Source organism: Callorhinchus milii, unplaced genomic scaffold (genome assembly GCF_018977255.1).
Source record: "Callorhinchus milii isolate IMCB2004 unplaced genomic scaffold, IMCB_Cmil_1.0 Scaffold2, whole genome shotgun sequence".
Classification (NCBI taxonomy): Eukaryota; Metazoa; Chordata; class Chondrichthyes; order Chimaeriformes; family Callorhinchidae; genus Callorhinchus; species Callorhinchus milii.
Window position 1 is genome coordinate 28,770,163 of NW_024704743.1, and position 12,005 is coordinate 28,782,167.

At 40.0% G+C, this 12,005-nt stretch overlaps 1 protein-coding gene across 1 annotated transcript in view; it reads right to left on the reverse strand.

Annotated features, from left to right (window-relative positions):
- exoc2 (exocyst complex component 2) overlaps positions 1 to 12,005 on the reverse strand; it is a 165,644-nt gene that overhangs the window by 37,658 nt on the left and 115,981 nt on the right. The gene's annotated exons all lie outside the window — the stretch shown is intronic.

Here is a 12,005-nt window from a genome sequence, read left to right on the forward strand (position 1 = left end):
TCAGTGCACGGCTTGGTAGTGCATCGACAATGCCCCACATGGTGAGTTACTCACCACAACAATTCCATTGTGAGGAGGTGTTAGATAGAAGACAGATGCTTGCCACAGCCAGTGGAGGAAGGAAAAGTGGTACAGTACTCTGACTGATCACTGTTCGGATATTGCAAAGACCTGGAAATAAGTTGATTTCCCCCATCTCATCCCATTTACTCGTCTATGTAATACGATAAACCCTTGAGAACTCTCCTCTGGCTTAACTTATCAATACCACTTAAATCATCATATTGTCAATATCCCGGCTCCATTCATTTATGTATTTATACATTTGCCTAACTCGCCATTCCAGATAACTCATCAATGATCCCTTTTCCTTTGGAGTGACGAGTTATTAGGAGTTTACTACATGTAAATATTATTTAATTTTAAAATAAGGATAAGTCTTGCAATTAATAGTTAACTAGGGAAGGGGAGTACAGTGTAACCTGGTCTTTATACCCATGGAGATTCATTTTTCGTAAAACAACCCCTTATGCAAGTAGAATTTCTGGCTTGTACTACACACGGCAGTGGAACTGATAGTCATTCTAGCAGTGGTTTGTGATAAAACAAACTGTTGAATTAAACCACCACTTGAACCAGTGGTATGAACAAGTAAAATTGCAACCATTAGTGTAATATGCTGTAAAGGATCTGTGGTAAATGTTAAATTCCCATCTACTTTCTACTTTAAATGTATTACATGTGCAAGTTCAAAATGGTCTTATCTGCACTGGGAAATCACTAATTCTGGTGTCCAAGTCTCACCTGTAGCAGACTATATGTTACCCGACATAGTTCCAATTTTCTCTGGTCTGCTTGGTTGAGATCAGCTAACTCAGGCCAGACCAGGATTGATTCCATAGTGCGTATAGTGCTTGGCTGCCATCCAGAGAAGATGGATCATACCAATGTTTTACGTTTTAGTTCCTTATCAGTGAATTATTAAAAATATATTGCTTCAGTCCCAAAAGATCATAGAATCATAGAATGTTACGGCACAGAAGGAGGCCATTCGGCCCATCGAGTCTGTGCCGGCTCTTTGACAGAGCAACTGACTTTTATTAACCCCACTCACCAGCTTTCTCCCCATAACCCTGCAAACCAATCTTCCCCAGATACCGATCCAGTTCTCTCTTAAAAGCTGTTATCGAATCGGACTTCACTGCCCTTTCGGGCAGATCATTCCAAATTCTAACAACTCGCTGAGTGAAAACATTTCTTCTAACGTCCCCTCTGCTTCTTTTGGTAGATATCTTAAGACTGTGACCACGAGTCACAGACACACCTACCAGCGGAAACAGCTTTTCCTTATCTAGCCTGTCGAAACCTTTCATGATCTTGAAGACCTCTATCAGGTCCCCGCGTAACCTTCTCTGCTCTAATGGGAAAAGTCCTAACTTTTCCAGCCTGTCCTCATAGCTAAGGTTCCCCATTCCTGGTATCATTCTCGTGAATCTCCTCTGCACCCTTTCCAGTGCCTTAATATCCTTCCTGAGGTAAGGTGCCCAGAACTGGACGCAGTACTCCAGCTGAGGCCTAACCAGTGTTTTGTACAGATTAAGCATAACCTCTCTACTCTTATACTCTATGCCCCTACTAATGAAGCTCAGTACACCAAATGCCCTTTTTACTGCCCTATCTACCTGCTCTGCCACCTTCAATGAATCGCTTACTTGAACGCCCAGATCTCTCTGTACGTTCACCCCCTTAAGATTGAGCTACCAAGCCTATATTGCCTCCTATCATTTTTCCTACCTAAGTGTATCACCTCGCACTTATCTACATTGAAATCCATCTGCCACATGTCAGCCCATTCCACCATTCTGTGTATGTCTGCCTGCAGTCCGTCACAACCTTCTTCACTATTTACTACCCTACCTAACTTGGTATCATCTGCAAACTTGGAAATAGTGCTCCCTATGCCCAAGTCCAGATCATTAATATATATTAGAAAGAGCAGTGGTCCCAATACCGATCCCTGGGGGACACCGCTGCACACCTCCTTCCATTGCGAGAAACACCCATTAACCACCACCCTCTGCATTCTGTCACTCAGCCAGTTCCTAATCCAAACGGCTACTGTCCCCTTAATACCGTGGGCCTCCAGTTTTTTTATTAACCTCTTATGCGGTACTGTGTCAAAAGCCTTTTTAAAATCCATGTAAATAATGTCCACCGCATTTCCCTCATCAACCCTCGCAGTCACCTCTTCAAAAAATTCTATTAGATTTGTTAGGCAAGATTTGCCTTTAACAAATCCATGTTGGCTGTCTCTAATTACCTCGTGTTCCTCTAAGTAGAGATTTATTTTGTCCCGGATTACGGTCTCCAGTAGCTTTCCTATTACCGAAGTTAGGCTGACTGGCCTGTAATTTCCGGGCTTGTCTTTCTGCCCCTTTTTGTAGAGTGGGGTAACATTAGCTACTCTCCAGTCTCTTGGCACCACTCCTGTGTCCAATGACGATTGAAATATAATGGCCAAAGCCTCCGCTATTTGAACCCGTATCTCCCACAGCAACCTTGGGTGAAACCCATCTGGTCCTGGTGACTTATCAATTTTGAGCCCAGTCAATCTTTTCAGAACTTCCTCTCTGTCTATAGTAATCTGATCTATTTCCTCTATCCTGTCATCCAATACTGTGACATTTGGGGCATCCGTTTCTATTGTGAAGACAGATGCAAAGTATTTGTTTAGTACATCAGCCAAGCCCTCTGCCTCCACAACAAGATTGCCGTCATTGTCTTTGATTGGCCCCACCCTACCTTTAACTAACCTTTTTTCCTTTATGTGCTTATAAAATATTTTAGGATTCCCCTTTATGTTACCCGCTAACCTCTTCTCATGCGATCTTTTAGCCTGTCTTATCGCTCTTTTAAGATCACTCCTGCATTCTCTATAATGCGCTTTGCTATCCTCAGTGTCTTTCATCCGCCAATTGTCGTATGCCATCTTCTTCTTTTTCATCCTAGACAGAATATCCCTGGTCACCCAAGTAGGTTTGGTTCTCGCACATTTCCCTCTTGTGGGAATATATCTATTTAGACCCTGAGCTATCGTATCTTTGAAGATTTCCCATTGCTCATGAGTCGTTTTACCTGCAATATTTGAGGCATCTATAGGCCCTTAACATGCCTCAAATATTGCAGTCTATAGATATGTAATTGTACAACATCCAAAGCATTATTACAAAAATTACACTAACCCAATAAATACATATAATAAGAATCCTTGCACACAAACACATGAAATAACAAAAATAAATAAAATGCTTAATTGCAGTCACATCCAGAATTGTGGGCAATGGCACACTTTCATGTCTGGAATTAATACAGCAAAGAACTGTAGTGCAGGAGACCACAGCTGAAAAGAGGTCAAGTGCATCCAACTGCACCAACATATCGGGACATCCCAACTTTTCAGCAAAAAACTGCTCTCTCCAACATCATAAATCTAGGTAACTGCTCAGTGCTATTGGGATCTTATACTGTTTCAAAGAACCTCTTTAACATCCTGATTTTCATGCATTCTACAAACAAATTGTGCGTACAAAATTACATTTGTATAGTACCCTTCACATCCGGAGGAGTCCTAGAGATACTTAATGAGGGAACTGTTCACATATATTATTTATTATTGCAGCAATAATGAATAGAATTCTGATTGCAATTGTTCTGAGATGCTACCCTGCACGAAGGGAGCAATATAAAAGCAAGTTGTTGTTGTTCGTGTTGAAATCTAAAGAGATTAATTAACTGTACAAACATTAATAATGTAAACAGATACTATCCACATGTTTATACCAATATTACTCACACGGAGATTTTATAACTGGGGGTAGGAACATTTCCTCATTGCTTTTGTTTTATTAAGATTGGCAACCAGCCACTTTAGCCTGCAGTAGGGGGACAGTGATAACTTTTATTAAGCGTTTTGCTGCCCATGACCACAAATCAGGGATATCTGAAGTATTACTTTTCAGCTAAAGCGGACAGCAAAGCTCACAAAATATAGATTTGTATGAGAAGTTTTATTGCAAACACAAAGCCTTATCAGAGAGCAATGCTATAAGATGCAGCACTGAGTTAAATCACAAATCCTAATTCAGGTTACTTGATCTGGTGGGAATGTATCCTGGTGTCCTGGCCAACAATCCCCCAAAATAAAAATGGTAATTTATTTCATGACTGATTGTGTGGGCTGCTGAATTTACCTACAAATACAGTCACAACATTTCATAGTAAATCCTGTCAACTAATTACAGAAGCAGCTTAAAAGACAGTTTGGGTCAGTTGATAGCACTTGCACCTCTGAGTCAGAAGATTGTGGATTCAAGTCCCCAGGTAGATGTTAAAGAACTCATTGCACTATTCAAAAAGAGACATAGTTTCTCTCAGTTAGCCACTGTCCTGGCTATTGTTATCCACAAATTGGCTGCCACATTGTCCTACAAAATACACAGTCACTACACCTTACAACAAATCCTGTGAAGAGTCCTTCCTTCCTGAAAGGTGCTAAACCAAATGCAAGTATAATATAAGTATAACGACCACATACTTATCCAGTCCCAACTCCGTACCCACATCTCACCAGTTCTGGCCAGGCTCCACTGGCTCCCCACACAGAACGGATTGACTTCAAGATCCTCACACTCGTGTTCAAATCCCTTCACTCTCTGGCAACTCCCTACCTCTCCGACCTCCTAGTTCCCCAATCCACCACCCAGCTCCTCTGCTCGACTGGCACCGGCCTCCTGGTCGTCCCTCGTACTCCACCATCGGAAGTCACGCTTTCAGCCACTGCTCCTCGAAACTCTAGAATACTCCCCCTCAATCCCTCTGCCTTGACCCCCCTCTCCTCTTTTTCAAGTCCTGCCTGAAAACCTTCCTCTTTGACCGTGCTTACGCCCACCTCCTGGCCCTCCACCCTTGGCTCAGTGTCTGGCTCTGTCACTGTTAAGCGCTCTGAGACCCTGCTCTGTACGGAGGGTGCTATATAAGTGCAAGTTGTTGTTGTTGTGCAACACTGCTGTGAGCAATTGGCTGCTGTGTTTCGCCCACAAAATACAGTCAATCCACTTTACAATATATTCTGTGAAGCACTTTGAGACGTTGCAACAATGTTATAAGGTACTATATCAAATGCAGGATAATTATTTCTAAGAAACATTCACAATATCATGTATTGAACAGAACTTGAGATTGGCATTACAGCAGGGCTTTAAAATCCACAGAGAAGAGCTGGTGAATTTAATAAGTTATAAAACCTACACAATCCATCTTAATATAAAAATGTAAACAAAGAAAAAAACACTGAAACCATAATTAAATATAAAACCGATTAATATGAATCAAATTAGTCAAACAGCAAGCAGACATAGGACTTCAAGTCTTCAAGTCTGGAGAGAAGACGACAGAGAGGGGCATCTTAAGAGATGTAAAGCATTTTAAATGCAATTGAAAAAGTAAATCCAGATCAATACTTTAGGAAGCACCAAGACAGTGGAACTAGAGGACATAGGTTTAAGAGTTGCAAGAGACAATTTTCAGGTCCGGTATATAATCCATCAAGCTTTCTTTGTAGGATTTTTGTTGCTTCATCTAATTCTACATTTCCCCCCAACTTGGTGTCATTTGCAAATGTAACTATGTTACACTGGGTCTACAAATCCAGATCATTGACATAGACGAGGAAAGGAGGAGGTCCCAGTACAGACCTCTGAGGCACGTCGCTTAATACTCTTCCCATTTTGACTCCCATAACAAAGACTCTCTGCTTCCTTCCCTTTAGCCAATTCTGAATCCATGTCTAGATCTTGCCCTTGATACTCAGTGATCTGAGTTTGCGGAGGAGTCTTTTCTGTGGCACTTTGTCAAACCCCTTTTGGAAGTCTAAGTATACTGTATCATATGGCTTCCCAGTACACTTAAACTGTCACCTCCTCAAAAGTCTATGAGATTGGTCAGACAAGACCTACCCTTTCTGAACCCACGTTAGCTGCCAATTATTAATTGTTTTTATATAGGTAATCTTCCACTTCCCTCCTGATAGTTGACTCCATAATGTTGCTAATTATTGGGGTCAGGCTAATGAGTCTGCAATTACCAGGTATTGTTCTGGCACCTTCTTGAACATGAGAACAAGATCTGCTTGGCTCCCAGTACATTGGAGCCTCCTCAATCCTGATCGAATCCTTCATAATGTCTGTCAGTGCTGCACAAGTCTCCTGCCTCATCTCCTGAAGTAATCTGGGGTACTTACTGTTCATCCTAAATTAAGGTGCAGGTTTAATTCACTGAGTCACTAATGTAGTCATAAAAGACTCAAGAAAAGTGACTAACCGTTTACACACATTTATTATTCATTTATAAGAAAGAGGAGACCAATGCAGGATTTTAAATGTCACAACTAAAACAGATACTTTCACAGTGAACCAATGGCTATAAAAGGGGCGTGGTAAATTCAATAATTTCACTCGACAGTTCATTCGAGTGTTCTATTAAGATGTTCTATTAAGCTGTGCATTTTAATAATTCTCTGATACATTGTTTGTAATTTATCTGTTCAATTCAAACCATTTTACCAACCAGAAAGTAAAATTCAAAGGTGGTGGGGGTTAGTTAGGGACAAAGCTGCATCACTTCCACTTTTTAAAAGGCAAAAGCTGCCCCAAAAATCATCATTGTTTCTATCATACTGTGTCTTATAAGGAGACCTCCTTCAGTTGAGGTCAGGGTGAGAATAAATCAGCAACGTTTAGAAAGTCACGTTCGGGCAACTCTTTACCCTTATACATTTTCATTTGTTGCAGTAGCACCATGTGGGAAACTTCTATTTTTAATTGGACAGGCTCCCACAAGGTATCCACATTTCCTATCGACAATCAACTGGTACTAGCTTTAATAGTGATAGCCTAAATCCAAGGAGAAGCACACTGTAATTTTAAAATGTTACTGTGTTTGATTGGCTACTCCGCTTCTTCCCCAGGGAACTTGGGCTTCATTCACAACAAATGCGGAAGACAAACAGAGAGGGAGCACACAAAGTACTTTCTTTGTATTATGTCATATTTTCCAACAATGGTATTGCAGTAAGTGCAACAGTCATTGAAAATGATCCAACTTATGCAATGGTGAATCATCTTAAACTGCTTAAACTGGATTTCCTGTCAATTTTTATAGTGCAGACAAACATGGTAATGGTAAGAGTGTTCCAGAGTTTCAGGGCATAGTGACTGAATGTGCGACCTCCAATGGTGGAGCAGAGGTTGCGGGGGACAAGCAGGAGGCCGGTTCCAGGCGAGCGGAGGCGCCCGGTGGTGGATTGGGGAGTAAGGAGGTCGGAGAGATAGGGAAGTGCCAGGGAGTGAAAGGATTTGAACAGGTCTGTGAGGATTTTGAAGTCGATCGGTTCAGACTGGTGAAATGGGGGTATGGAGTTTGGTGCGGGTCAGTATGCGAGCAGCAGAGTTCTGAATAGCTGGATCTTTTGAATAGCGGAGCTGGGGAGACCAGCGAGGAGTGCGTTTGAGTAATCCAGGCAGAAGGTGATAAACGCATGCACGAGGGTTTCGGCTGCATTTGAGGGTAGTGTACTGTCGGAGGCTGTTTAGAGACAGAGTGGAGGGCACAGCATATTGGGCAAAGGAAGGCAGAAAGCGTCTGTCAAACAAGTAGGTTTTTAGCTGGGTTTTGAGAGCAGACAGGGAGGTAGGTAATGATTGGCTATGATACCGGGAGAAACTCCCTTCACTTTTCAAATTGTGTCACGGGATAGTTCACTTCCATGTTTTTTAACATTTCGGGCAATATTGGATTGTCATCCAAGACTTTGAGCTCACTGTGACGATTCCACCACATTCTGATCTAAAGGTTTGTTACAATAGAATACACATTGGCGTATATCTGCTCTGGTGCCTCTGACAGTCAGAAACATTATTGGAAAAGACATGATTTGCGGCCACTGGATCTAGAAATCTGAAGCAGCACAAATCAAACATTACTGTAAATGAAAGGGCAATTTGTATTAAAATTGTTAAAAACATAACTGTTCAGGGGCTATTCTATGAAACAGAATGATAGTGATAGCTGACTCCACCAAGTTGTTCCACTCTCTCCCCCTCCTCCCCAGCCAATTCTCATGAAGTCGAATATCTTTACTTGAATCTTTACTTGAAGCCTTCAATAAAAATAACTAAATGCCACACATTACAATCAAAGTCGTAGGTAATGACTAATGTTTAATCAAAAAATCTTTTAGGTCTGGATTAAATGCACAAAACATAACTAAAAATAGCACAGCGAGAAAGGGGAAATTTACAGGTGATAAGATTTTGTTTAAAGCCCGATGAGCCTTTCACAATATAAATTTTTATTTTTTTTGGTCAGCTGGGTGTCTGGCACATGCGGAAACGCATCACCATGCTTAAGAGTATCCAAACCAAACGGAGAATTCCATGCATCCCACTAACACATGGAAACGCACACACATATACGCATGCATACATAACACACATGTACACGGACATGCACACATGAACACACACAATGTAGAAATGAAACCGAACTCCTAAAATTGTTCCTTACATATTCTATGGTAACATTTTCCTGCAAGGGTTACTTCCAAGTGAGCAGTGATGCAAACACAAAAATGAAGAAGCAATAATAATACATTACAGCAATTATCCACTTATTTTTAATCCAAAATAAAACTTGCTTAAAACTGCTCTTCATGCACAACTAGATTAAACAGGCCACTTCCAAAACATATAGCAAATTGTGTCCGCTGTCAGTCAATAGGAGCTGGTAATGAATGAGTGAACAAGTAAGCATTAAACTGTTACTTGATCAACTGTTAAAAACTCAATTGGAAAGAATTAGTGGTGAGAGTTTGAGTTAACGTGGGCTGCATACTGGAAGGTCTACTTCTGGGAAAAACAATTTTCATACAAAATATCAATCTTCAAGCTATCTCTTTGTTTCACTTAAACCAGATCCTGTTATTGTACTTTGATGAAAAATCACTGAGTGATGAACCATAATTGCCTTTGGTCGTCTGCACCAGGAAACCCATCAACCACCGCTTTCTGTGGAAAATGCAATGTGGGGCAGAGCAGGGGAGTAAGTAGATATCTTTTGTGAGTAGGGGGTGTCCCTCAGCATTTTTGCTTAACTGCAAAATGCTTAGTTATGTTTGATATAAATCAATCAATAAAAGCAATAATTAGAGTAATATTCTTGTTTCTGCAGGTGACTAAACTGTCTTTAATGCATGCCCTCTTTAATAACTATGTGCATTTTTTCCTGTGCACCATTAGGGGTTACAACCATGTGCCTTTTGATGCTCTGTTTTTGCACACCCCTCTTCTGCAGCTGCTGACTCATGTTGGGGCTTGGTTTTATGAGTAGCAACTGTTCTACAATACTCTTCAACAGTTAACCTGAACAATCAGTGTTGGTTGGTAGGCTATTGACTGTGGGAGTCATCATATCCTTTTCTCACACCCAAACCTTTTTTCCCCCGGCCACATACAGTTTGTAGCAGGTTTATTCAGGGGCAGCTTGTGTAGCTTTGAGCAATTATTACAAAGTCTGGAGCACAAGTTGGACCATCACACAAACTCATGACATTTAGAGCTGAGGATGCTGTCTTTCAACTATAGGAGTGATATTTAACCGTTCACCATTGAAATCATCTGTGCAATGAACAGATCGTGATTTCTAGTATTTGTGCCAACTGGGTTTTATCATGTCGTGTAGCTACTGTTTAGAAAAGGAAAATACATATTGCACTGACTAGGAACTGGGGAAGAGTGAACTAGTCTTTCATGAACCACTTCGACTGAATAGTCTGTTTCTGAGCCAAATTATTCCATGAATTTAAGGTAAACTGAATGTTACACATTTATCAACACAAATCTATCATTTGTCTAGTGGTACAATCGGAACATTATTCTAGTTAAAGTAACTGTCTAAAAGGCGTGCAAGCTACTTCAGGAACAGTCATAAAATCCATTTCAATTGCCTGTCCTCAAACATACTGACCATTATTTGTTAGTTATTGTACAAGAGTGTTCTTAAGTGTGAGAACAATTGTAATCATGAACATATGCAAGAGTGATGCAAGTGCGAAAGGGATAGAGTCTTTGTATGGATATGAATGATTAGAGGGGGAATTAGTAAAAGATTTACAATAGAAACAGTTTTGCTGTCCAATAAATATGTACTTTAAAAATATTTCTGCTTTACAATTTTAAAGTACCAAATCCAATAAAGTATCATCCATAAGCAGTTATCTCACAAAATTGATATCTGAATAGTATTACACACTTACATCTTTGAAGAATGATCAGGGCTCCAACGTAGAGCCTGGGTGGGGAATGCAAATTAAATGTTTGCCTCTCATACATTTAGTAAAAGGAAGAATGCCAATCCCCACCAAAGCTTGTGGCAACTGATCAGATACATATCAAAATGTAATTTGAGCAGATATTTTCCAACTGGTAGAAACAACAACATCGATAAATGGAGCAATTCCTGCTCCACCACCCCCCAACGAGAAATACAAACAACATTCCCCTTCTATTACCTTATAAACTATCCTTAGGCTGTTCTCCTTCACACACCCACATTTTTAACCAGATCTCACCAAGTTTCATTGCGTTCTTTGCTAACCAATAGCAAAGCTAACAACGATTGGAACAAGAAAAAAAGACACCTCTCGATATATCTGGAAACAGACCAAATCTGTCACTCAAATCTATCATTCAGGGACAGTTATCAAGATATGTTACATATGCTAGGGAAAGCTTTCAGGACTTATGAAGTCGTCCTGCCAATTTTTTTGCAAAAGCATTGCTTTAACTGTACTTCCCCAATAGCAATGCACACCTTAATATAAAGGTCATATTCTGCTGACTAAGATAACATTGTCTGAACCTCTTAATTATCAGAAAGGGGATTTTCACTTACCAATTTTTAAAAAAAATTCAAACCATGGACCACTTGAGCCAGATAGACTTTTAATGCTGACAAATGTGAGGTTATTCATTTTGGGTTAAAAAAAAGGAGAAAATTGGTTTCAGAGAATTAACAATATTTTTAGACAGAGGTAAAGGTTTAAGGCTGAACGTAGGGCATTACACCACACTAACTAATTGCTTCATTGTAGACTTCTTTGTGGGAAACATTATTATTTCATAATCAAAGTGAGATTTAAGAGGTCCTCCCAGCATGAAATATGTGATACAGATTTAAATGATTATTGTTGTAGTTGAAATGCAATCCATTTTTCTAACAGTTACTAATGGCATAATCTGAATGGGAGAATATTCTTGCAGATACAACAACTCAATACCATAAATAACCTGAAATTTGAAACTATCTTTTAATTTCAGAAAATTCATTTATTTCATGGATAGGATCAGTCACCCAACATAGATCTCAGTTTGAATTCGCGCAACCACCTGGTTTTAATGTTCCTTTTTTGGGTTTCTAACATCATGCTTGACTATCTTAACCTACCTAACAATAAAGACAAAATTTCCAGGTATTCTCCTCAATTCTTCTCATTGTTTTGTAAACTGATGGCAGCGATGTTACTTTCATGCAACAGATTGGTGACTTGGGAGCCTCCTTTAATCAATTATCATAGAAGCTTGGATAGTCATACAACTGTGCTGACACTGCATCACCTTTCACTGTTGGACAATACAGTGCATTATTTGGGATCAAGACTGAGGCCACTATGCAGTAATGCCATACTACTGACATTCCTGCTTATTTACCTTTAAAAATATTATTCTGTTAGGAATTTTTAGAATATTATCTAAGTCAGTGAATTAGTTCCTCTTGCCAGATACAATCACCAAATAATGCCATCACTATACTGCTTCACACAGGTAAATAGAATGGAGAGATGGCCTTACCACACATCATTAGATTGGAATACAATGCAACATTGTGAATGA